This window comes from Notamacropus eugenii, chromosome 1, assembly GCF_028372415.1.
Source record: "Notamacropus eugenii isolate mMacEug1 chromosome 1, mMacEug1.pri_v2, whole genome shotgun sequence".
Lineage (NCBI taxonomy): Eukaryota > Metazoa > Chordata > Mammalia > Diprotodontia > Macropodidae > Notamacropus > Notamacropus eugenii.
In genome coordinates, this window is record NC_092872.1 from 737,225,883 (window position 1) to 737,251,285 (window position 25,403).

At 43.4% G+C, this 25,403-nt stretch overlaps 1 protein-coding gene across 7 annotated transcripts in view; it reads right to left on the minus strand.

Moving 5' to 3' along the window:
* Positions 1–25,403, minus strand: part of PAIP2B (poly(A) binding protein interacting protein 2B) — a 65,084-nt gene that overhangs the window by 30,862 nt on the left and 8,819 nt on the right. Inside the window, exon 1 of one of the 7 annotated variants that reach the window (XM_072639081.1) lies at positions 13,839–13,959. The exons of 2 other annotated variants lie outside the window; for them this stretch is intronic. The gene's annotated coding sequence lies outside the window, so the exon portion shown is untranslated. 4 more of the 7 variants (XM_072638513.1, XM_072642133.1, XM_072640639.1 and 1 more) reach the window with 4 other exon arrangements.

The window sequence follows — 25,403 nt, forward strand, 5'->3', positions numbered from 1 at the left end:
CCCTCTCCAGTCCAACCACCCTCCCCTCTGCCTGCCCTGTGCCATGCTCAGGGCTTTCTCTGAGGCCAGGCCCAGCTCCCCCACCTCAAACGCCTCCCTGCCCCTCCCCGTCTGCACAGCTCCTGGCCATACTTCCAATGTTACCTAACTCAAGGTTCACGACCCTCGAAGACTTCTCCTAGGAGTTAGTTTGTGCCGCTCCTTGCCCTTCCTCCAAGCCAGACAGAAGCATGCACAGTTGGCTGGTCAGGGCCCCCCGGCTAAGCCCTCAGTAGTTTTCCTCCACCAGACTGGAAGGGAGGGTAAGGATGAGAAATAACAGCTGCTTTAAACAGATGGCATGAGCAAAGAGACAGACTATCCCCATCTGATCAGCACACCCAGGGAAAGAGGTAGCCTAAGTGTCAGGGAGGTTCCAAAGAGGTACGTGACTTACCTTAGGTCACACAGCCATAGACTCCAGGGTTCTAGTCTGTGTTTGCCACATCAGGAGAAGCTCAAAATCATTCAGTGACAACGGGGTTGTTCTCTCCCTGGATCGTCTCCTCCCTCCCTGGTGGCTGGTATGTGACCTTCTGCTTTTGCCCCTCCCACACGTACTCAAGGGCCATGTGATATCTGACAGAAAGAGCCTTTAAATGAACAATGGAGAGTAGGGAAAATAGAACACTGCCTGGTCCGGTCGCTGCATTACTGGGCAGTGGGCACCAACCCCACATCCAGCCACTTTGTCACTAAGCAGTGGGCACCAACACCATGTCCAGCTGCAACATCACTGGGCAATGGGCACCAATGCTGCATCTGGCCGCTGCGTCCCCAGGCAGGGGGCACCAACACCACGTCCAGCTGCAGCATCGCTGGGCAATGGGCAGCAATGCTGCTGCTCTGGGTCAAGCACAGGACACAAGGGAAAGGAGAGTCCAGAAGACAAGACGAAGATGACACAGAACAACTGTGTGGGACAAACTGAAAACAGACTGAGGAAGATCAGAAGGTAGGATTTTAGCTGGGATTTGAAGGAAGCCAGGAGACCTAAAAGAGGAGGGAGAGCATTCTCAGCCTAGGAGTTGGCATATGGAAAGCCTTGTGTTCTGTTCAAGAGCTAAAGACCAATGTCACCGGCTCACAGAGTACATGGGGTGAATAACGTAGAAGAGGAATGGAAAGGGCCAGATTATGATGGATTTTCTGTTTTATCCTGAAAGCAATAGAAAGCCAGTAGAGTCTAATCAATGTGGGGATTACCTGGTTAGACCTGGGCTTTAGGAATCCCACTATGATAGCTGGAGTGGAGAATGGACTTGAGATACAGAGACCAACCAGTTGGCTCTTGCTTAAGCCAGGCAGGAGGTGATAAAAGACTTTACAAGGCTGTAGCAGCGTCAGAAGAGGAGTCCTATAAGAGACAGTAAAAAGGCAGAACCCATTGGAATTAGCAGCAGATTAGAAAGGGGAGGGGGTGAGAGTGAGGAATGACACCTAAGCTATTAGCCTGGATGCCTGAGACAGTCAAAGGAAAGTCAGGAAGAATAGTTTTGGGGAAAAAGACAATGAGTTTCATTTTGGATGTGTTAAATTTAAGATGCTTACAGGACATGTGATTCAGGATGTCTTACAGGCAAGGCAGTTGGAGATGCAAGACTGGAGACCAGGAAAGAAATGGGAGCTGGACAGAGACCTGGGAATGAAGAGATCCCCAAGACCCCAGCACACAGCCCTGAAGGACACATTTTAGTGACTGTGCAGTGGACAGACAGGCAGGAGGAGAAGCAGGAGAAAGGAGGGCCATGACAACACATAGAGCATCTCGAGGCACAGAGAGTGAGAGCCAAGAAGGACAAGATTACAAAAGGCGCTCAGCTCAGCCACTAAGAGTCAGAGGCCAGGCTGCAGAGGAGGCACCTGCTGTGGATGGTCTCCGGAGGAGGGAGAGAGGATGACTCCTGGCAGAGTCGGGGGGGGGGGGGGGTGCAGTTTGCAGCAGCAGTGAAACAGCCAGGAGACAAGGAGAGACTGAATGTAAGTGAGAAAGCAGGTTTGATGGTGAAGGGGATGATCTTGGAGAGAAAAGGGAGGCAACAAGAAGGCTCTCAGCTTCAGTTTCCTCATCCACCAAATGACAGGCCTGGGCAAGATCATCTCTGAGGTCCCTTTCAACTCTGCATCCATGATCTTATAACCCTAATATACACAGAGAGAAAATGAGGCTTGCCCAAGGCCCAATGGCCAGTCAATCAGGGGATCAGAACTCAATCAAGGCCTTGGCTCCAAGTCTAGTGGTCACCAATACCCTGCTCCCTAAAACATACCCTTCTTGTTTCTATGTTCTTGCTCTGTAGACAAACATAACAATCTGCTCCATGGAGGCAAACCTGTAACAAATGCCTGAAATAAAGGAACTCCAAAGTTCCTTCCAGCTCCAAATCCATGATCTGTAACCTAGGTCCATCCTTAAGCAGAATCTATGCCATTTTCTAATGTGTATGTGGAGGAGGAAAATAACACAGGCTGCTAAAGGCAAGACAAGAGACAGTACAGACGTTAAAACAGGTCACCCAAGATGAAATTTCCCTACGTAGCCTCTTGGAGGAGGTATGGATCATTCCTCAGGATGTTGCTATCAAATGCTCCTCCTAAAACATTTCTACCACACTGAATTCTATTACATCTATTGGACAGTTGGCAAGCCTATTGCCAATGCCATATGGGCCACACAGGCAAGAGGATATCCTCAAAGCAGGACCAGCAACGACTCTCACAACAAAATGAGCCATACACACTGAATGAAGTTTCATAGTAACATCCTTCACCTTGCTGAAAGGGCAAGCTACAACATTCCCCTCCTGAAAAGCACTTGGCAGATATAACAAATGGCCAGCTCATTTCTCCCTACCCAAGTGGAGAGCATCCACAGAAAACTAAAGCTCAGTTCTCTGAAACATCTGCCTAAGCCAGAGAAACTAATCAAATCTTTTTGGAAGGCTAAGAGGAAGGAGGCACCAATCACCCTACTGCTCGAGCAACAAGACAGGAACATAAGCAGCCAATCATAAGGCTATGTTTGTGAGGAAGCACCCAGAATAATCCAGACACCTCAGCAAGACTGGGACAGACTGCGAGATGGGCTTTTCACCCACACTAGCAGCTAGCGTGGATCCAACTTTATGCCTCTTACCAGGCTTTTTCACAGAAATTCATGTTTGGTTTCTACTCAGTATGAAACTCATTATGGGGATTTCAAAAAGGCATCCAGAGAACAAAGGTACTCAAGCTGCCTATCAATTAATAATAATCATAGCAAACACCTACAGAGCTTAAAGGTGTGTGAAATGCTTTACATACATTATCTCACTTGATTCTTTCAACAAGCATGGGACATAGGTGCTTTATTGTCTTTTCATTTCTACAGGTAAATATGCTGAGGCTAGAAGAAGTTAAATGTCTTCCCCAGGGTCACATAAATGTTAAGTATTTGAGACAGGATGGGAACATAGGCTTTTTGTAACTCAAGTACTCTATCTACATTACCTAGATGCCCCTAAATGGGACATTTTTTGTGGGACAAATTGTGGTCCATGAATGTAATGGAAAATTATTACACTGTAAAACATGTAGGTAGGAATAGGCGATATCAAAGAAAGTGCTGCTAAGAGCTGCACAGAAACCCCAAAAGAAAAGTGATCTCTATGTAATGGTGATGACCAATCTCGGTCCCCAGAAGATGGTGAGGACTCTCTTCTCTCAGCAGACTGGTAGGTCATTCAGGTGGGCAATGTTGCATGGATCACAATGTCAGTTGCTTTGGTTTAACAAGATGTTGTCGGAAGGGAGAATTCGACTGAGATCAGAGTGTGGAAGCAGTCACATTAATACTCTAAAACAACTTTAATGTAAAAACAAAAGCCATCTATGAAACTTGAAAAGACAAAAAAGGTGAAAAGATTACAGTTGTAGCATCTGGAATGCTAAGCAAAGGTGTGAAGGGGTCTGAGGACAGCGGTGCCAAAGGGCTGGAGCTTTGTAGTCCACCTGCCACGGTGCTCCTGCAGCCTCAGTGGAAAGGCTGAGGAAGAAGAGACTGTACCATGGAGGTGCAAGGCCTACATCAGTCCCTGCAAGAAACTATAAAAGCAAAGCTGGTTCAATCAGTTAGCCTGTATTTATTAATCGGGAGAAACAACTCAAGACAACAAGCAAGAAAAAAATCTTTAGTTTGATATTAAAAATCAAGCTTAATAGACAGGAATACAAAAATATAACATTTTGGAAAAATGCTACCAAGCAGCTAATATGTGTGATGCATCAGTCCCAGATGCCAGCAAGCACCTCTCTTCTCCAGCCAAAGAAAGAACGAAACATTCATGTTGAAACTAGTCTTTGAAAGATCCCCCAAATCATGACCAATCTGCTTCAAGGTTCTTTTAGTAATTCTCAAGTCAGAAAAAAGGATGAGCTGAAAATTTCCAGGACATTCTGATATACTTCAAGCTCTCTTTGGAGAATACCCAGTGGGTAGCTGACTTCTCAAGACATTTCCAGAGGCAGTGTTCCACGTTAGCACACCGTATACTTCCTCAGTACATTGTGAGAAGCCAAATAAGCCATGCACAAGTCTGGGTGTGTGTGTGACAGGAGCTCGTGTCCAAATGGTGGCAGAAATCTCTCGGAGGCACACTCTTCCTTTGCCTTCGGTCACTGAACTTCCTTGTGTGGACTCAGGCAAAGTCAAAGCAGGGATCAGCACACAGAGAAAGCTAAGCTCCCCATTAATCATCACTAGACATTTCACCGTTTTAGCCTGGCACTTAGAGTTTCCAGGTACATGCCAATCCGGACAGACAGCATGGATTCTTATGTTAAGTACAGAAAACTGGAAGCAAACACTACCAACCATATTCACTTAACATCCACATGGGTAAGACAAGAAAGCAAGTCAGACTGTTATGGTCCCTAAGGTAAAATTATTATCCCATTAAATATAGCCTCCAGCTGAATCATTCCTAATTCTAGTCATACTTTGCCCTTGGATGTAGTGCCAGACTAGGGCCAGTGACCTGGTATCTCATAACAGGAAATGGGACAGAGCCACTAAGACATCTGTGTAATAGGATTTCTACTAATAAAACAACAAGACTGAACATTTAACATACCGAGATTAATCCATGTCAATGAGTGTGTTCTTTCAAAGTAGTAAATTTGAAAATTCACTCATGTGCTCCAACGATGATGCTAATGCCCAAACCACATTAGGGATCATCTTTTGTAAATTCCTCATTCTAAAAAGTGCCTTCAGAGACAGGACACAAGCCACACTAGAAAATATGTTTCACTGATTAACAGTCACAATTTTGTTCCTAAATTCCAAAATGTCATTACCCAATTTGACCACCAGATTTCGTTTTAAATGACTTTTGGTTATCACACACACACACAAAAAATCAGATCCACCATCGAAGAATACACCACCAGCTTGAATGTTCAAAGAATGTTCCAGACTCTGAGAGCAGTTCTTCAAATGCTTTGAGGGCAGCATTGTTGGTATAAACTTTGAAGAACAACTAACATTCAGTTATATCAGAAGCAGGCCTAACACCGGAAGTGTCCTTGGACAACATGCAGACCAAGCCTCATCTGCAGATAGAGAAGTCTGGTGACCAGAAACTAAATATCCTGAATCCCAGTAAATAACAGTTAAGGAAGGGCTCACTCCCTTCAGTCCCACTACACCTTCGCACATGGAATCAAGCTAGAACATTTACAAAACCTGGCACTAGAGGGCGAAGCAAGCTCAGACTGATCAGCGCGCCACAGTCACAGAACTACACAGCTATAAGTTTTATGCATGTTTTCAAAGGAAGTAAATCCAACAGGAGTCTTTTCAATAGCTCCCTTGGGATATTTAAAATGTGATTTGGTTTTATAAACACGCTCTTAAATCTCAGTAGAGTGACCCTGTTCTAGGGCTCTACAGTCTCTCCTTCAGGAGAGGGGCAGAGGGCATGGGCTCCAACGTGGATGCCCTACTCACTGGCAGACTCAGCAAGTTACTTCTCCCCCAGGCTCAGTTTCCTCATTGGTGAAATGAGGAAACTCAATCAGAGACTTTCCAAAGTCCCTTCCAACCCTAAATTCATCATTCTATGATCGTCAATCAAGGATTTTCTTTTATCAGGGCTCCTCAAAGTGAAGCGTGCTGATTTACAGAGGTCAAAAGAGAAGGTCAATGGCAGGGGAACAGGTATCATCTACTTAACTATCTGGAGGAGTCAGTGTGTGTGTCCATCCTTCGTTGCTAAAGAAGACCACACCATCACAGAAATGATGATATGACTTGCATTTCACTTTGTTTTTTGAGTGAGGGAGGGCTGTGCAGGTCACCAGCCTCACTTCTCCTCCAAAGTCACCTGAACCCAGTGACCAGACCTTCATCAGGATAACTGGTGATGACCCAGGATGAGGCAATTGGGGTTAAGTGACTTGCCCAAGGTCACACAGCTAGTGAGTGCCAAGTATCTGAGGTGAGATTTGAACTCAGGTCCTCCTGACTCCTGCACCAGTGCTCTATCCGCTGCATCACCTAGCTGCCTGTGGAGGAATCAGTAAACATTTATGAAGTGCCTACCATGTGCCAGACACAGTGCTAAGCATGGAGATCCATGGAAAGGCAAAAGGCAGTGCCTGTCCTCAAGAAGCTTACAGTGTCATGGGAAACAGCATGGCACTATGAAAGTGAGCCAAGGGCCCTGTGTCCCCAGTGCGGGCCCCTACCTGGCCCACAGCAGGCCCTTGACTGAAAGCTGAGATCCTTTGTCCTCTTCCTTAATAACAAGAAAGGGGAGCTTCGGCAACTAGCATCCATTACTGCTCTAGTCAAATCTGGAAATTCTAGATGGGAAGAGGGATTAGGAAGTGGGGTGAGGGGAGATAACCCTAGGCTTGAAAAGTGAGGAGCAGTGTCTGGTTCCAGAGAGAATCTAGAGCCAAGTGTGGTCCTCCACTCCTACATCTCTCACCTCCAGAGTCAGTCGGATGCCACATCTTGTGGGCTCCAACCCTCTCCACCTACCACACCAGTGCAGGCCCTATCACTTCATGCTAGGACGTCTGAAGTAACCTGCTGGTTGGCCTTCCTGCCATAAGCCTCTCCCCACTCCAGTCCATCTTCCACTCAAAATGATATTCCTAAAGCTCAGGTCTGGCCATGTCACTCCCTTATTCTGCCAACTCCAGTGGGTCCCTCTTATCTCTAGGTAGAAATCTGCATGTTGTCCCCTCCATTAGAGTGTGAGCTCCTACGCAGTCCAGACTTGGATCGGTTTGTATCCCTTAAAAGTCGACAAAACTAAAAACCTTCCGATTTAACACAGGGGAATCACAATGTTAACAAGACCAAGAATATACCATGATTTTTTAGACTAGCACCTTAAAGACTTGTACCCTTACAAGTAAGGTCCAAAATGACAACAAGGGTCTGCTATCCTCCACTGGGGGGGTGGGTGCTATTGACAGACCAATTTAGAGAAACTCTTAGAAAAGCCCCCTTGGCCCAGCAAAATCACTTCTAGGAACCCTGAGGGTCTTCCCCTCCCAATTTGATGTTGGGTTTTTTTTTTTGTTATTATTAAAGGGGCCATCCCTTGAGAAACTACTTAAAGAAGTCTATTCATTGAATGGGTGTATCTCACCCAAAGTGAGAATGCTATAAGACCTTGGCCTGAAAGGGCCCAGGTCTCCCATTGCATCCTGGGCCATCTCCAGTCGTCCTGATCCAGATGGCTCAGGAGAAGAAGGTGAGGTTGGTGACCTTGCACAGCCCTTCCTCACTCAAATCAAAGTCAACTGCAAGTCATGTCATCATCTTGATGTCACGGTCCTCTTCAAGAACGAAGAACAAGCACAACAACAACCACTTCTAGGTCTGTATCCCAAACAGATCATAAAAAAGGGAAAAGAACCCACGTACACAAAAATATTTACAGCAGCTCTTTTTGTGGTGGCAAACAACTGGAAATTGCAGGGATGCCCATCAATTGGGGAATGGCTGAACAAACTGTGGCATGTTAATGTAATGGAATACTATTGCACTATAAAAAATAAGCAGGCAGACTTCAGAAAAACCTGGAAAGACTTACATGAACCAATAGTGAAGTGCGCAGAACCAGGAGAACACTGTACAGAGTAGCAGCAACACTGTCTGATGATCAACTATGACAGACTTAGCTCTTCTCAGCAATGCAATGATCCAAGACAATATCTAGACTCATGATGGAAAATGCTGTCCACATCCAGAGAAAGAGCTATGGAGTCTGAATGCATATGGAAGTCAACTATTTTCACTTTTTTGCTGTTTATTTTTCTTTCTCCTGGTTTTCCCCTTTTGTTCTGATTCTTCTTTCATAACATGACTAATGTGGAAATATGTTTAATACGATTGTACATGTATAACCTCTACCAGATTGCTTGCTATCTTGGAGAGGGGGGAGAGAGGGAAGGGAAGGAGAAAAATTCAAAATCTCACAAAAATGAATGTTGAAAACTATCTTTATATGTAACTGGAAAAAAATAAAATGTATTCACTGCGGGGGAAAAAAGAAAAGTCCCCTTGGCTTCAATGGTCTACTTGACCTTTATACACAGATTTAAATCCAACATTTAACACCTACACTGTGTTCTTAGACTATAAATCTTTCCATCAAGTAGGGACTTGTCTACCCTTGTCTCTGCCTTCTCCCTTTTGAGACAGAGGATTAATGATGATTTGGCACCACCTCTGAAAAGTGGCCAGTCCTGCTCTGAGCGATGCTGCCAAACTCATCACCTTTCTGTTACAAGATGGATCAAAAGGCAAATTAAATTTTTCATAAGAAAAAATAATATTGTAAAGAGGAATCAAGTACCTTCAAACCAACTAATTTCTTTTTCAGGATTTCTCTGAAATAATCCCGGGAGGCAAGAAGTCAATGAGAAAGGCACCCAAAGAACAAACACTCCTCTCATTCCAGATTTCACGGTTAAGTTATCTTGGCAGCACAGGTGAGAATTCTGCTTTAGCTACAATGAGCAGACGATTCAGGTGAAAAGCATTTTTCTGTCAGAACAATGAATAAAGCTTCCACATATGCATTTGGAAGTGGATCTGTTAATAGTTTAAGTGAAAAAATATTCACCTTTCCTTAGAAGGGGACATTTATCTATATTAACTGGAGCAAGGAAATCCCCATTTGGAGCCAAAACACAGAAGAAAACCCATTGGGAGAAAATGGAAAATTTTAAAAATCACATATGAGTTGGGCTAATAAATAGCTGGCCCAACAAGTCTCAGGGCAGAATGTGTTCCAACATCGCTCAGGGTTAGAAAAACGTTACGTAACACTTAAAGAAGTGTTCTGCTTGGAGATACTGGTTCTGCTGAAAGATCATCCACAGAATTCTTAATGGTCCCTTAATTTAGGGTACTAGAAAAATGAATTCCAAAGAAGTTAAAGCACCATCTTGGAATTCTTTCTCATCTCTTCAATCCACTGGAAATACTTGCTGCTGAGGAGCACCATCCTCACCTGTGCTCTGCCCTCCAATAGAGTCAATTTGCTCTTACCTGCCAATATCTTATGTTCCCTGGATTGAAACCTTAGCATGTGGTCCTTCTCCCTAAATGCCCATACTCCTTCACAACAAAAACCTACAAGCCTCCACAAAGCCTTTGCATCTCACTACATTTGGGTTTAGAAATTCCATTCAAATTTATCCCTTCACATTTATATGTAGTTGGTTCTGTACATCTGTTGCTTGATTGAGAGGTGTATATATTACTGTCCCCTCTACCCGATCTAACTGTATGCTTTTACAGAGCAGGGATCACTTCTTCTTTATAACATCCCTAGGATCTAACATACCGTAATACCTACAGCAAGTTCAATAAATACTAATCAAGAGAAATTAAACACTAGGTGCCATGATGCCTTTCACCTACCCAAAACAAAAGGTCAAACAACCAAGCCTATAGGTCACTGCTAGGCTGTGGAAGCTTATCATTCCAGGCAACTTCCCACCAACAGTTGTGACAGGTAAGGGGTTACATGCTCGGTTTGGGTATTTCTGAAGCTTAGATCTCAACTATATTCTGAAAGCCAAACTTGATTTTTTTTAAAAACCAGACTCTTTTCTACAGAGAAGTTAATGAAAAATTTCTGGAAGATGGGAAACAGCAGCTGTGCATTCTGGCTCAAGACAGAAAGCATATGGTTCTTTTTACTACCAAAAAAATGCTTAAGCAACAATTTGGTCCAGTACACTCCATTACGGATTAGGGTCTGCAAATAAAAGACAGTGGCTGAGATTGGCCTGGGGCAGCTCATATCTACAAATGTTACATTAAATCTCATGTACACATTTCATCAGTTTTGCACCCTGAAAATCCAGTGTTTTAGACCTGAAAACCAGCTGTGCTTTGAACTCCAAGGTCTTCATTTGCTGTGACACTGTATCTGCCAATCCATGCCAGCCTTGGAACTAATTTATGAAGAACCAGAAAGTGCCTGCTGGGGCAACGGGGGCAAAAATGAGTCATCTGCCCACTCACAGGACTTCTTAAAACTTTTTCTGCTCAAGGCCCAATGGGATTCTTTGCCATGAGGAGTTCTGTTGTGGTACAGAATTTGAAAAGCCTTGCCTGTGCACACAGGCACAAGTCCCCAACAATTCACATACACCACACCAAGCTACAACTGGGGCACGTGTTTGAGAAGGACTGCTTGGAGGCCTTCAGTATTTTAGCCATTTCATCCAATCTAATTTGAAACCACTGATGTTTCCGTTGGGACAATTACCAACCCTAGATCTACTGACATCAAGCAGCATCATTCCAGGCTTAGGTTCCATTCATTTTTGTTTCCCTTTGATGTTCTCTAACCCAGATGCTAGCATGTTGCCAGCATAAGCAATATCACTGAACCTTAAGGGCTGAATTGCCTCAAGGTCATGGAACTCATCCTCCCACCGCATGCAAGAATGCATCTCTCTACTCCATACCTGACAGCCTCTAGCTTGAACACTGGCCAGTATTCACTTCATTTGCTCTCAAAGCAGTGTCTTCCACTGCTGGACAGCTCTCCCTGTTTGCAAGTTCCTTCTGTAACCCCAAAGGTTCTAGTTCTTTCTGCTCTCGGAGTCAAAGTCTTAAAATTTGAATTCTGAGAAGCCATGTCTCAGAATTCTCTAAAGGGTTAGATCCTTTAAGTTCCCCATTAATTTATATTGAATCAAGTATTCCAATTCTGCGGAATCCCATCTTCTTCTCAAACGGTGTGCTTCCTGACCTCCTTCTGTCCTCTAGAATTTCCTTCCCTGCCCCTGCCCCCATGCCTGAGATGGTATGTGACTCTTTCCTCCCATCTCTCTAGACCTGGCTAAGCTGCCACCTCCCTTCACCCCTGAAATGCTCCTGCCCCTCTTTTTATCTCAGTTCACTCTCTTTGATCTCTTCAATGTAGGTGGTCATTTTTCCCCCTGCTTTACAGTTATTACTTGTGTGTATCTCATCTCCTTTACTGGCTGTAATTTCTTTGAGACAGAGACTGGACCGTCTTTATAGGCCTGAACTCGGAAGAGTGCCTTCAATGTAAGGACTACTTAGTGTGCAGAACACACAGAACAGTCTGGTTTAACTAGCGTATAGGAACTCCTCACTCTTAGGGAGAGTTGCAGATTCCAATTCGCTCCTCCAGGAGCCACATTTCAGGCTGCTTTTCCTTGATCACTTTCACCAGCTTCATTTTTCGTCCGTTCTTCCTTCCCTCTGTCGTCTATTCCTCACTTCTAGCTAGGCAACCTGTGACCTTACCACTGTTGTCTAACCCTCCGATTTCTTCTTCAGTACAGGATTCTTTTATTTCCAGGTATTTTGCCAAATATTTTTCTTTTCAGGCTGAACCTTGTTTTGTACACATTTCCTGTCTTTAACTTTAGTGACTTGAGTATAATGAACTAAAGACTTAGAGCCTCCTTTAAAAATAAAATTCAAAGACAAAAATATTTGAAAAATAAGCTATAGGATAAGTCAAACATTTTTCATGAAAAATCACAACTACATTTCTATTGTTTTCAACATCACTATCCGCTCTCTCATTTACTAAATGAACCCACTGCTCTTCTCTGGGATCTCCCAGGAAGAGATGTAAGTCTGGGCTAAGAGAGAGAGAGAGAGACAGAGAGAGACAGAGAGAGTGTGTGTGTGTGTGTGTGTGTGTGTGTGTGTGTGTGTGTGTGTGTGTGCGTGTGCGTGTGCATGTGTGTGCATGTGTCTACTGTCCTATGTCGGTCTCAAAATGACAGTCCATCTCCTCCATGCAGGGTACCATTCATTCTATTTGCTCCCTAAGAAGTGTGGTATTCTAAGAGATCATAAAGGGATTTCTTGGCATCCGCCCTGCAAATGATCCATCAGCAGCTTTGGTGTACAAATGCTGCTGCCTTAGCAGCCTTACACTGAATCCAAGTAAAAAGGTGTCGCCTGTGCCTTGGAAGTACACACAACATTGATTTCATTCACCCAAAGAAGTCTGACAGTAAGTGTTCAAAAGCTCAACATGTAAAGAAGCCAAGAAAGTGTTGGGGGAAAGGGGAGGTTTCAAGCAATTGTCCATGGAAAAAGATGTTAAAAAGGCAAAAAGGAAACCAACTTTATTTTAAATGTAAATTGCAAGCAGAAGAAATAACTGAAATCTGACATGATGTCACTAGGTTCTAACCTATTTTCCACTCTATTTTTGTTATGGTTGCTCAATGATGTCAAAAAGGTAAAACCCATACCCCACCGAGTTATCTTGCAAAGCCCCAGGGATGCTGAAAATGTAACCATTCATTGACAGAGAGCTTTATGGTTTACAAAGAATCTTATTTTCCTTAGTTTGCCATAGCAGTACGGTCCCTAACACTGGGCTCAAGCCCTGGGATCACTCAGATTTTAGTCTGGACCTCTGATTTCACTGAGTTGGGGTATACTTTACCAAAGCAAACTAGAAACTTTGTTCAACAATTTATAGTCATAGCTGCCTAAATTTCTCAAATACTAAGGAGCTATTTCAACAATTTTGAGTTGTATCCAATTTGTCATGACCCCATTTGTGGTTTTCTGAGCAAAGATACCCTTTCCTTCTCCAGCTCATTTTACAGATGAGGAAACAGGGTTAAGTGACTTGTCCAGGATCACACAGTGAGGAAGTGTCTGAGGCTGGATTTGAACTCAGGAAGATGAGTCTTCCTGACTCCAGATGCAGTGCTCTATCCACTGTGTCCCATAGCTGCCCTATTTCAATAACAGATATTCCCTAATCTCCTTTAGGCTCATAGTGAAACATACTTAATCCCCTTTAAAAGACATATAAAGTTCTCCCTGGGTTAAAGCCATCTTATAGTCATCAAAAATTAGTTACAAACTGTGTGTTCCACTCTAACCAAGGCTACCCTCCCTGTCTAGTGACTGGCAAGAGAAACACTTAACACAAAGTCTCTTCTCAACCACCTCCTTTCCTCCCCATGGCTCAATGAATTATAGTTTATACAGATTTTCTCTCATAGGCACATACAAATCTCTAATCCCCTCCCCCCTTTCTTTCTTCTCTTTTTTTCTCTAACTCTTCCCCAGTTACCTCAGGAAACTGTCTTTCCCTCTCTTCTCCTGTGCTCTCCCTCTGTCCCTCTCTTCATTCCATTTGTGTGCCCCAAAAGTGACCTTGATCGTTACTGAGAAGCACGAAGTGTGAATGATAAATCTGTATTCAGAAAAAGGAAAATCATTAAGTTATAAAACAAAATTAGACATAATAACCAGTGTCATCAACCTCTAATGCCCTTGAAAGTGCCCAGAAGTCCCCTTCAGAATCTCAGCAAAAGTCTTTATAATTCCTAACACTGTTTCCATGGAAAAATGAATTCTAAATTCTAAACCACCAACTTTCAGAATATGTATAAACTTTCTGGATAGTAATTTTAAGCTGAAAATGTCCCATACTGTAAATCACTTTTCCAATCTTCCTACAGAAAGAGCTTACTTTGTATTTTTCTTAAGCCTTGAGAGTAGCAAATGCTGGATGCTAAATCCATGGCTAAAGTGAGTATACACGGGGGATGAAGGGAGAGCAGAAAGGTGGCAGCCTTCTGAGCTATGGCCTCCCTCATGGCAATTCTCTCTTGCTCTGAGAAGGGGAACATGGCAAGTATGCTATCTTGCCATCAACCAAGCTGGGCTTTGTGACCAACTGGATGGGAGGCCCTACATTATATAAAGAGCAAACAGAGAAGTAATCTGAATAATCCAACTTAAGGTGAGCACAGTAAGAACAGTCATTTGGGAAGAAAAAGATGTTATTATTATTTGGCAAAAGAGAGAGAGAGAGGGAGGGAGAGACAGAGAGAGAGAGACAGACAGACAGACAGACATGATTAAGTAAATGCATGACCGGAAACAGAAGTAGACCTGCTGCTGGATTGACTGGGCTGGTTTTTCCCACAGACACTGTTTGTGACCAGGGCCACAACCAAAGACTTTCTAGCTCAGAAAAACCTGTCAAAGCTTGTGCACTGTCAGCCTGGCCTGAGAGAACTTGGGTAAGCTCCATGTTATCATCACGAGACATCAGAGGAGGACTTTTACAGAGGCAATAAAAGAATAATGCTCTTTAAAAAAAAAGAGTGCTTTTGGCCCAGAACTATTCTGAGATCACTGAAGCTCAGCGCAGATTCCAGAATGTGACCCAGTTGGCTTTTTCCTTTCAGTTCTGGGCTCAGCTCAATGTCCATTTTTAGTGTCTGTTCGAAAAAACAAAAACGTACTACCAGACCAACTTACCTGATTGCTCTTCCAAATGCACATGAGTAATACGCATTCTCCATCCACTTGGTTCTTCCTCGGTGAACTGTTGGACTAATCTCTTTTGAAAGGCTCTTGATCTCACTGAGGAAGCTCAATAATAATTCTGGGACCCCATGTGATCAGTACAGCAACAACCTCAAAGAACACCTGGAAAACCTCAACATCTCCAGGGAAGCCTTTTCTATTTGGCCTTTTCATAGGATGTCCTTCATGAGACTGGCCAACACCTTTTCAATTGATGCTGTTAAATAATCCTGAAGTCGTTAATTTAACTTGATGTTTAGATCTATCATGGATTCCCGTATAATCTTAACATGTGCCAAAGAAGCACCTGGTGTAAGAGGGAACGTCACTTAATAGCATGGTACAAAGAGTCTGGGTACCTTCCACCAGACAGAGTGAAGGTAGAGGGTCCATGCTGCCTTGATGGCATTGATTTATTGTGGTATACAGCTTCCCTCCCATATAGAGGCCTGCTTTCATAGTTATTCCTAGGGGGAAAACAGTTCTGGGTAAGTCTTTAGTCAAAGAATGTCAGAGCTGGAACAGACAGTGTCTTGGGCAAAATGCAGCCCAGATTATAGAGATGAGGAGAACAGAACTTAGAGAAGGAAGGTAAGTCAATTGTCTAAAAATCATAGAGCTTTTTTTGGGGAGGTGGCAGAGGACATGGCTAATATGGAAATGTTTTACACGACTCTTCACGTATAACAGGAATCATATCGCTGGCCTTCTCGATGGGCAGGGAAGGGACTAGACAGAGGGAAAGAATTTGGAACTTAACATTGTTTTTAAATGAATGTTGAAGTATAGCAGAAACTAGATACAGACCAACATCTTACACTGTACACCAAGATAAGGTTAAAATAGTTACATGATTTAGACAAAAAGGTTGATACCATAAGCAAATTAGGAGATCATGGAATAGTTTACCTGTCAGATCTATGTATAAAGGAAGAATTTAGGTCATAAATTTTAGCACCAAACAAACCATAGAGAGCATTACAAAATGTAAAATGGATAATTCTGATTACATAAAATTAAAAAGATTTTGCACAAACAAAACCAAAGCAGGTTTAAAAAGATCTCAAATTTATAGAGAATTGAGTCAAATTTATAACAATACATATCATTCCCAAACTGATAAATGATCAAAGGATATGAACTGGCAGTTTTCAGACAAAGAAATCAGTTATCTATAGGCATATGAAAAAATGCTCTACATCATTACTGACTTGAGAAATGCAAATTAAAACAACTCTGAAGTAGCACCTCACACCCACTATATTGGCTAATATGACAGAAAAGGAAAATGATAAATGCTGGTGGGGATGTGTGCAAACTGGGACACTAATGCAATGCTGGTGGAATTGTGAACTGATCCAATCATGGACCGGAGAGCACTTTGGAACTATGCTCAAAGGGCTATAAAACTGTGCATATCCTTTGATCCAGCAACACCACTGCTAGGTCTGTATCCCAAAGAGATCAAAAACATTTTTGTACAAAAATACTTCAAGCAGCTCTTTTTGTGGTGGCTAATTAGCGGAAACTCAAGGGTTTCCCTTCAATAGGAGAATGGCTGAATAATTTGTGGTATATGAATGTAATGGAATATTATTGTGCTTTAAGAAGTGACAAGCAGGATGATTTCAGAAAAACCTGGAAAGCCTTGCATGAACTAATAAAGAGTAAAGTGAACAGGGCCAGGAGAATACTGTCCACAATCACAGCAATATTATATGATGAACAACTATGCATGACTTAGCTCTTCTCAGCAATATGATGATCTGAGACGACTCCAAAGGACTCAAGTGATGATGTCTGAAACACACTGAACTGCACCATTTTTCATTTCCTTTTTTTAATTTTAGTTTGAGATTTCTTCCACAAAACGACTAATGTAGAAATGTTTTACTTGATTGCACATGTATAACCTATATCAGATTATTTACCATCTCAGGAAGGGAAAGGGGAGGGACAGAATTTTGGAACTCAAAACTTTAGAAAAAAGTCAAATCTGGTTTTACATATCATTGGCGAAACCAGGATATTCTTAAAAAATAAAGAAAAGAAAACCAATGTTGAAAAAAATTAAAAAATATATATTTAGCAGATTTATCTGATACAACATGTGTAGCATTACCCCAGTGATGTCAGGGCTTCTCAAGAATGGGGCCTGCAGGCCTCCTGGGCTGGCTCACTTGGCTCACTAGTCCAGGCAGGCCCAGCCAGGTGCCACCTTCTACTTTATTGACTACTATGAACTTCACAGATATCAACAAACATGATCATATCCTTATGCAAACAACAGAAAAAGAGAATTGTGTGTGAAACCATGAATCTCAAATATGTAATTATTTTTAAAAACATGTAAAAAATGTAACATAGTAATTCCACAATGTCCTGATTGTCTCTGAACAGCTATCTGTTCTCTGTGTATTTTATATTTCCTTGTATTTTTTTCTTTCCTTTCTTAGTGTTGCAATACTAATAGTACCTTCTACTCTGCAGCTTCCCCCACTAAAAAACCCTTAACCATCCATTCTGCTTTCAGCCCAGTCCTCAAAGCCATCCCTCAGCTGAGTGATCCCAGTGGAGATATGGCCTGAGTAACTCCTTCTACAATCCCCACCTCCACCAAAGCAACAACTACTTACAAGCTGGAAAAAGCCTGCCACCAAAGTCTTTGGCATCATCAAATGGTTCAACAGTAGACACCGTTTTATCCATGGAAATTATATTAAGGCAGAAATATTGTACTCCCACTTTCTACAAGAAGCCTTTCCTTCTCCCCCTCAACGCTACAGCCTTCCCCTGCTGATTAGCTCCTGCACACATCTTGTTCGCATGTTGTTTCCCCCATCAGACTGTGGGCTCCTTAGGGTCAGGGACAGTTTCTGTCTTTCTTTGTATCATCAGCATTTAGCACAATGCCTCATACACAGTAGGTGTTTAACAAATACTTGTTGACTGAAAATCGCTACCAATAAGAGAAATATAAAAAAAAAACAAACCATGACGTTTCAATTCAGATGCAGCAAACAGGCAAAGATGGGAATAATCAATAATGGAGGGGCTGGAGAAAGGCCCACTAAGACACAGCTGGTGGAGTTGGGAATCAGTACATCCATTCTGCCAAGAAATTTGAAATGAGGCAAATAAAATGACTAAAACGACAATACCCTCTTACCGACAAAAAGAAACAGTTTTTATAGAAGCAAAGATCTAGAAACAAAGAACACACATCAACTGGAGAATGCCTAATTAACAAACTGTGGTGCATAAATGAAATGCAACATGACTGTTTTAAGAAAAATGAATATTGATGAATACGGAGAATGGGATGACTTACATTAAGTGAAACAGAGTAAAGTCAGCAGAACCAAGGAAAAAACATATACGTAATGACTACAGCAAGCAGAAGTAAAAACCAAGCGCCCAAAGCAAGCCAGAACAAATGGCGCAAAATGATAAAGAGCAAAGTCGGCTACGAAGAACAGATACGGAAAGACACCTCCTCACCCCCTTAAAAAGGCAGGGGGCCCAAGGGTGACACAGCACATGATGTCGGATTTATTCAATGTATGGATTGGTTTGGCTGAACATCTTTCCTCTCTATTTAAAAAAATTCTTTGTTATGAGAAATGGATTGAGAAAAGAAAGAATGGGAAAATATACTGGGGGAAATTTAGGTAGGAAATTTAGTTTTTAAAAAAAAGATTCATTACCATATGCTTTGTGACTACATCCTATAAATCCTAGTGTTAGATACAAAAAACCCCCAAACCTGACACTCTCCATTGAGTGAATATACAAGCATTTATTGAGTCAACACGTGCAAAGCACTGAGCGTAGAGAAAAGCAAAGCCAGTCCTGGCTCTAGCAGTGGGCCAACCTCAGCCTCCCCCTGCAGGAGGCATCAGAAGCGTAGGCCACCAAGATGGCTGCACCTCCCTCCTGGGAATCAGCACTAGGAAGAGAATTCTTGAACAGCTTTGGCTACTAGACGGGGGAAAGCTGTATTCCAGAACTGAGACACCAGCAGTTAAGTGCTGGTTAGAGGTGCTTGGGGAGAGTTCTCACAGTGGAAACACTGTAGATGATCATGGACGCTTTTGTCTTATTTATTCTACTGTTAATAAATCCCATAGCTAGTGGCTTTTATGTTTACTTCATAGGAGATGAAAGGTTTGGCTCTAAAGAGAGACAAGAAGAACTGCTTATAGGGAAAGATATTTCTACAGTTTATCAAATTAATATTATTTAACAAACTGGGATGGGGGCTTAGAACTGATTCACTAACTAATGAGATTATAATTTTAGTAATTATAATAGCACTCGGAGTGACTCAAATGTGAGATGAGAATGAATATGGCGGCACGTGTAGGGGACTAGCCTCAAGAGTGTGGCCTTAAAGTTCAGAAGGTGACACAAATTATGTTAAAGTGAATACAAGTGCAAGAAACTAAATAATAAATGCTCAGGCTCTGAAATACAATCCATTTTACACTCATGCTTGTGGATATTTGTGAAGTCCATAGTAAAAACCATTTGTTAAAACTGAGGGTCCCCTGCCTCCCTCCCCCTGCACACCACAATAACCCCCCATCTCCATTCAGCCTCTCTTCTCATCTCCTCTGCATGCGCCCTTGTTCTCATGCTAGCTCCACGCCCTCCCTCCTCCCCTCTCTCAGTCTCTCCCTGCATACTGGCTGCTTGCCACTGCCTCATTGTGGACCTAACCATTCCCTCATACTACTGCCCTACACCTCCACCCATTCACTGCCAAGCTCAACCACCTTTCCTTAGCCTTTGACTTTTGACCCTAGTCTACCTCCTCTTCCTGGACACTGTCTCCCTCCCAGACCTCCCTGATGGAGCCATGTCCTGGTTCTCCTACTGATCTCATCATTCCTCCTCAGTCTTTACTGCCACAGCCCTTGAAGTGTTGGGATCTCTCAGTGAATGTTCTGTCCTGGGGACTTTTCTCTTCTCTCACCATACGCTATACAATCGTACACATGCAAAATGTTGTCCATACTGTCTTCTCTACCAGAATGTAAGCTCCTGGAGAGTTTACCTTACGTTTATATTTTTGGTTGTTTTTTTTGTATTTCTGGCATACAGTAAGTGCTTAGTAAACACCTGTTGGCTGATTTAATGTTCCCATCCATTCCCAGGAGTTCTATTCTATCCATGCAAATGATTCCACAATCTACACAGCCAGCCCCAAAAAATTCTCATCAGAATTCCAGCTCCCACATACTCAACTTTCTGAATCACTAACTCAACCAGTCAAAAACACAGGGAATTATTTTCCCTCACAATCAATCCACCCTCCCTGATGTCCCCCTGGCCTCTCCCTCCCAAAACATGAGCTGCCACTTCCCCTCCTCCATGTTCAGGCCCAGATGATTCTAACAGCCTCCCAAGTGGCCTCCATATCCTCTCGAATCACTCTTACTCACAGATGCCAAAGGAATCTACCTAAGGACCAAGGCTCTCCCTGTTACTGCCCTTCTAAAAACTCCAGCTGCTCTCGGAACCTCTAGATCAGGGTAGGGAAACTATTTAGGTGCAGCCTTTTGACCAAGTCCAAGTTTTACAGAACAAATCCTTTTATGAAGGGGATTCATTCTGTAAAGTTTGGATTCAGTCAAAGGGCCGCACTTGAGGACCTAGGGGACCACATGTTGCCTTGAAGCTGCAGGTTCCCCACCTGTGTTCTAGATTACAATACAAAATCTCGGCCTGGTGTTTTTAGCTCTCCACGAGCTGGCTGCCACTGACCCCTCTGGGCTTCTGTCCTATTACTCCACTTTACATCCTCTAGATTCAAGCCAAACCAGATACTCCTTCTTCCACTTGCATAAAGCCACACCAGCCAGGCCATGCCTACTCCACTCTGCCTCCGAGGCCTCTTCAAGTCTGCTCTGCCAGCACGTGGAAGCCCTCCTCCCCCCTCCCTGTTCTCTGCCTCTTCTCCCACACCAGAACACAGGCCCTAAAGGACAAGGAATCTTTTGGTTATCATTTCCTCTGGTGCCTTCCCTGTAATAACCAACTGAATCAAATCCAGCCTCCTCAGAGCTGGACCCAAGTTGCAGCATTTATGTAACATCTGAAGAAGGTGTGCAAAATGCTTTATAAACAGCATCTTTTTTGTTCTTACCAGAGCCCTGAGAGGTTAGTTCTGCAGTGAAGATGCTGACTCAAGGAGACAGAGTTTGGCCTCCCCTGCTCCTGGCCATTTCAAGGCCTCCAAAGTAAACATCAGCACATGGGGGGCAGGGCGAGGGGGACTGTACACAAGAGGACTTAAACACAGTCTTTGCCTTCAATGAAAAGTGAGAATACCCGAAAAACAGCGCCCCACCACCATGACTGAGACACACAAAGAATCCACAACCTAAAATAGAACTGAGGGCTCAAAATGGAGAAATTTATAAGCTGCGCTGAAATAAATGTGACTAAGAAGGAAATGAAAAGAAACCAGCATCTTCCCATTTGCAGTGTTTGTGTGAAAGAAGAGTAGGATTGTGGGAAATTTATGAATAAAGGGAAAATACCTGATGAACAGGGAAGCAGGTATTTCAGGAAAAAGGAATTTACTAAGATGAATAAATACAGTGTGATAAACACAGAAGTAAGGGGAGTTGTTCAGGATTGCCTGGTGAGCTTTTCAAAGAAAGACAACTCTGACGAAATCTTGGAAGAAACCCATGTAATATTATATAACTAGCAATTCACCTTTGGATCAACGCATCAATCATTCTACTAACCAAGGGCCCTCTGACTAACTTCGTAGGGAACAGGTAACTTTCCCCAAATTCCAAACTCTCCTCCCTGGCCTCCCTTCTCCCCCCCAAACCACCTGAGGCCTCACTGCCATGATGTCATTATGAAAGCATCTAACTTTTAGATAGCCTGTGGGTTCAAAAATGAAAGCGATAAGCTAGGAAGTCAGCAATGGTGTGTGGTAGCTAAAATGAATGGGAAGAAGGAAAGGTCCAGACTCTCAAGTAAGGGGGACATATGTGGCAGTCTTCCTACTCCCTGAAATCTCTTCCCTGATGCTGTCGGAAATTCTACCAATCGGAGATTCATTTGTATTCAATAAGAATTATCTTTAAAACCATACTCATGATCTTAAAATAGTTCAATCATAGGAGGAGACAGGAGCCTCAGAGGTGAGCTGAGCCCAGTGATGCTGGGGTTCAGCAGGGGCAGGGGAATACCCTGGGAGATAATCACAGAAACAAACTGCGTTTGAAAAGGTTTTGGGAAAGAACAGCTATCCACCCAGAAAAAGAGAGGTGATTCCCTCATCCTTCTTGTGCCACCTGACCCACAGTTCACAGGACTACAAATTGAAGATGAATACTCTGACAGTAGCATGGAAACCTAGTGACCAATTCCTTATTGCACGACGCTCCCTTTCCCACACTCGGCCTTCTAGTTAAACTGGGCCCCTTACTCATCCCCTGGTCCCGCTTCTGTGCCCTCTCCCCCTAGCCCAAGGCATGCCCCAGGTCTAGAATGCCCTCCCTCTTCACCTCTACCTCTAAGAATCTCAAGCCTCCTTCCCCAGGGAAGTCTCCTACCTGGAACTCTGGTTGATTCCCTTGGCAACATCTCAAATCATCAGACATATACCTTTTGGTTTATGTAGTAGAATCTAATTTCTTTTAGAGCAGGGTCTGTGTCTGGTTGCTGGTTTTTCCTTTTTTGGGGGGGTCCTATATATCTTCTCCTGGGTCCTCTCCTGACTCTCTGAACTCCACCTCCACCCCTTCAACTTCTGCCTCTGATTGGAGAAGTCTTCTGGAGAACCTCCAGTGGAGGAAGTGCCCAAGACAGCCATGCTCTCACTTTGCCCCTTGCCCACTTCTCCCCCCAACCTTTAAGCTTGGTACGCAGCAGGTGCTTCATAAATGCTGGTTGTCTGGTTTTAGGCGCCATCTTCACCCCTTCCCACGTAAGCTCCTCTGTCTTTTTTGCTCTCATTTGTATTCTCAGTCTTTAGCAAAGGGCGGCACACAGTAAGGACTTAACAGACTCATTACCTATTTATCTCCTCAGTCCTAAGTCAGTGCTGCAGGACAGATAACAGACAGCTGGACTGGAATTATACTTCTTTTTAATTAGAACATGTATTTTGAATTACAAAAAACTTTTTAAAAACACAACCTCTTCACAAACTGGGTCCTGCCTTGATAACCAATTTATGTTAAAAAACCGAGTTTTAGGTCAACTAAAGAATTTTTAATATGGTCACAGAATGAATCAACGGCAGAGCCAAAAAAAGAAATTAAGAAATGTAGTTCTAATTACCATCCTTTCAAACAAATGACAATGCTAATCAGCTACCAAAATGACCCTACTGACCTCTCCTTAGTAGCCTAAGAACTTGAGTCTTATCCTACCACTTAATAAGGACTGGTTTATGCTGAATGATTAGAAATTAAGACCACGCTGCAGTCTGTGTATTGTGCAAACTGCTCTTGTAGCAAGGCTGTAAAGCTAGAGGGAAGCTTACCCAGGCTCTCCCTGCTCCATCCATGTTCAGCTAGGTAAGCTTCTTGAGGATCTCCTCTGTTTGTGTTTCCTACAGCTCCTGGCACCAACCTGGGGATGTGCCAAGTGCTCAATAAAAAATACCTGGTGAATTCAGAGTACTAGGTAAGTCCTGGCTTCTAACCTGAGACAGCAACACCCCTGAAACCACTCCCCATTTTCATGAGGAGACATCATTCAATTAACAACAGAAGTCAAGGCAGCCTCCATCCTCCTCAAACCCAGGTTTGAGCCTTAATAAGCACATTAAATAAACAGCTTTTCCTAACAGGTTTGTGATGTTATCATTCCAACAGACTAACCAACCTGGGACACTCAGTAAAGACTCATTATTACAATATGACTTTCAGAAAAAGAAACACACCCACCTCACTAAGTACCTAGTAATTTGGGGCACTTTGTGACACCAGTTCAAGCACCGTGAGAACCCGAAGGCTCTCCATGAAATGGTACACCGGCACAGAGACCAGCTCTAGGGAAATATCATGGCTGAAGGGAAGGCTCTGGCGAGGAGCCCAACAAATATTCTAAGGAGAGACCTACACTTACAGATGCTTCTGAAAGCTGTTCTTGTCTCCCTCCTATGTGACTAGGTAAAAAACCCCAGCCCAAGAGCTTCTCCAGAGCCCCCCTAGGAACCACTGCGGATGAGGGGCAGGGGAAGTGCAGAGTGTGCTGCAATATCCTATCCAATTACAGAAATCCAAAAGAAACCTGGCTCTTCCCTGACTCCAAGGACTCAGAACAACGGCCTGAGACCTTGGGAAGGAAAAGAAAATTTGGCCAAGACCCATGTTATTGTAGTCAAAGTTCCAGCCCTGGAATTGTATCCTGGGTCTCCCACCCAACCTCAAGAAGATAATGGAACCCCTCCATGTGACACGTGGATCTTCTGGGAGAACTGGGATGGGTTCCAGACTCAGAGATGACATCACACTGTTTGGTCGGAACAGTTTGCCAGATGTGTCTAGACAGCAGGCTCCGGGCTCCACCCTTCCTCTCGGCAGTGCACACCCCCCTCCCCTTGCTCCTCCTCCTGGGGGGAAAACAGGGCAGATGTCAGCTTCCAAGTACAGACCACAGGTTACACCAGGCCATACCCAGCAAGGCTTCCCACCGCCATTTCTGAATCTAGCCACAGCAGAGAAATGGAAATTGGGAGGTTCTATCACAGACAAGAAAAACTGGCTGAAGCAAAACTCTTCCAAGAAAAGCAGCAGGTGTGGCTTCTCCTTTCTTCTCTTCTCCACTTTCAAAACAAGAAGACAAAAAGTCCCACAGGGAAGGTTGTTATTTTCCCCATTTTAAAAGTATTAGCACCTCCCTCATAGGACTGCTATGAGGACCAAATGCATTAAAAGCTTTGATGGAAATGTTACCTGGTTACATAACCATGGCTCTCTAATATCACCCTCCATATCACCTTACACCTTTGAGAATTACTGACCATTTTCACAATATCCTGAGATCCTAGCATCAGAGCTCAAAGAGGCTTCAAAATAGGATTTTTACATTTGATCTTGGAAGTAATCAGGATCAAATAACCTCCAGGCAGCAGACTGAATATGGGGGTGTGAGTGAGGAGCTGGTGATGATCTGACCAAAGGTGTAAGCCTGGGTAACTGGAAGATGGTGGTGCCCTTGACAACAATAAGGAAGCTAGGAAGAGGGTGAGATCTCGGGAAAAGATAAAGAGTTCAGCTTTGTACATGTATGGTTTAAGATATCTGTGGGACATCCAGTTCCAAATGCCAGATGGAAAGTTGAAGACAGGAGAGTGGAAGTTCAGGAAGACATCAGAAGTCAGAAGTTGGACAAGGAGAAGTAGGAATCATAAAGATGATCACTGAATCCACGGGAGCTGATGAGGTCACTAAGCAAAATAGTGAAGAGGGCTAAGTCATGTCCATTAGAATTGGATCCAAACACAAACCCTGTCCAGTTCACTCTGCAT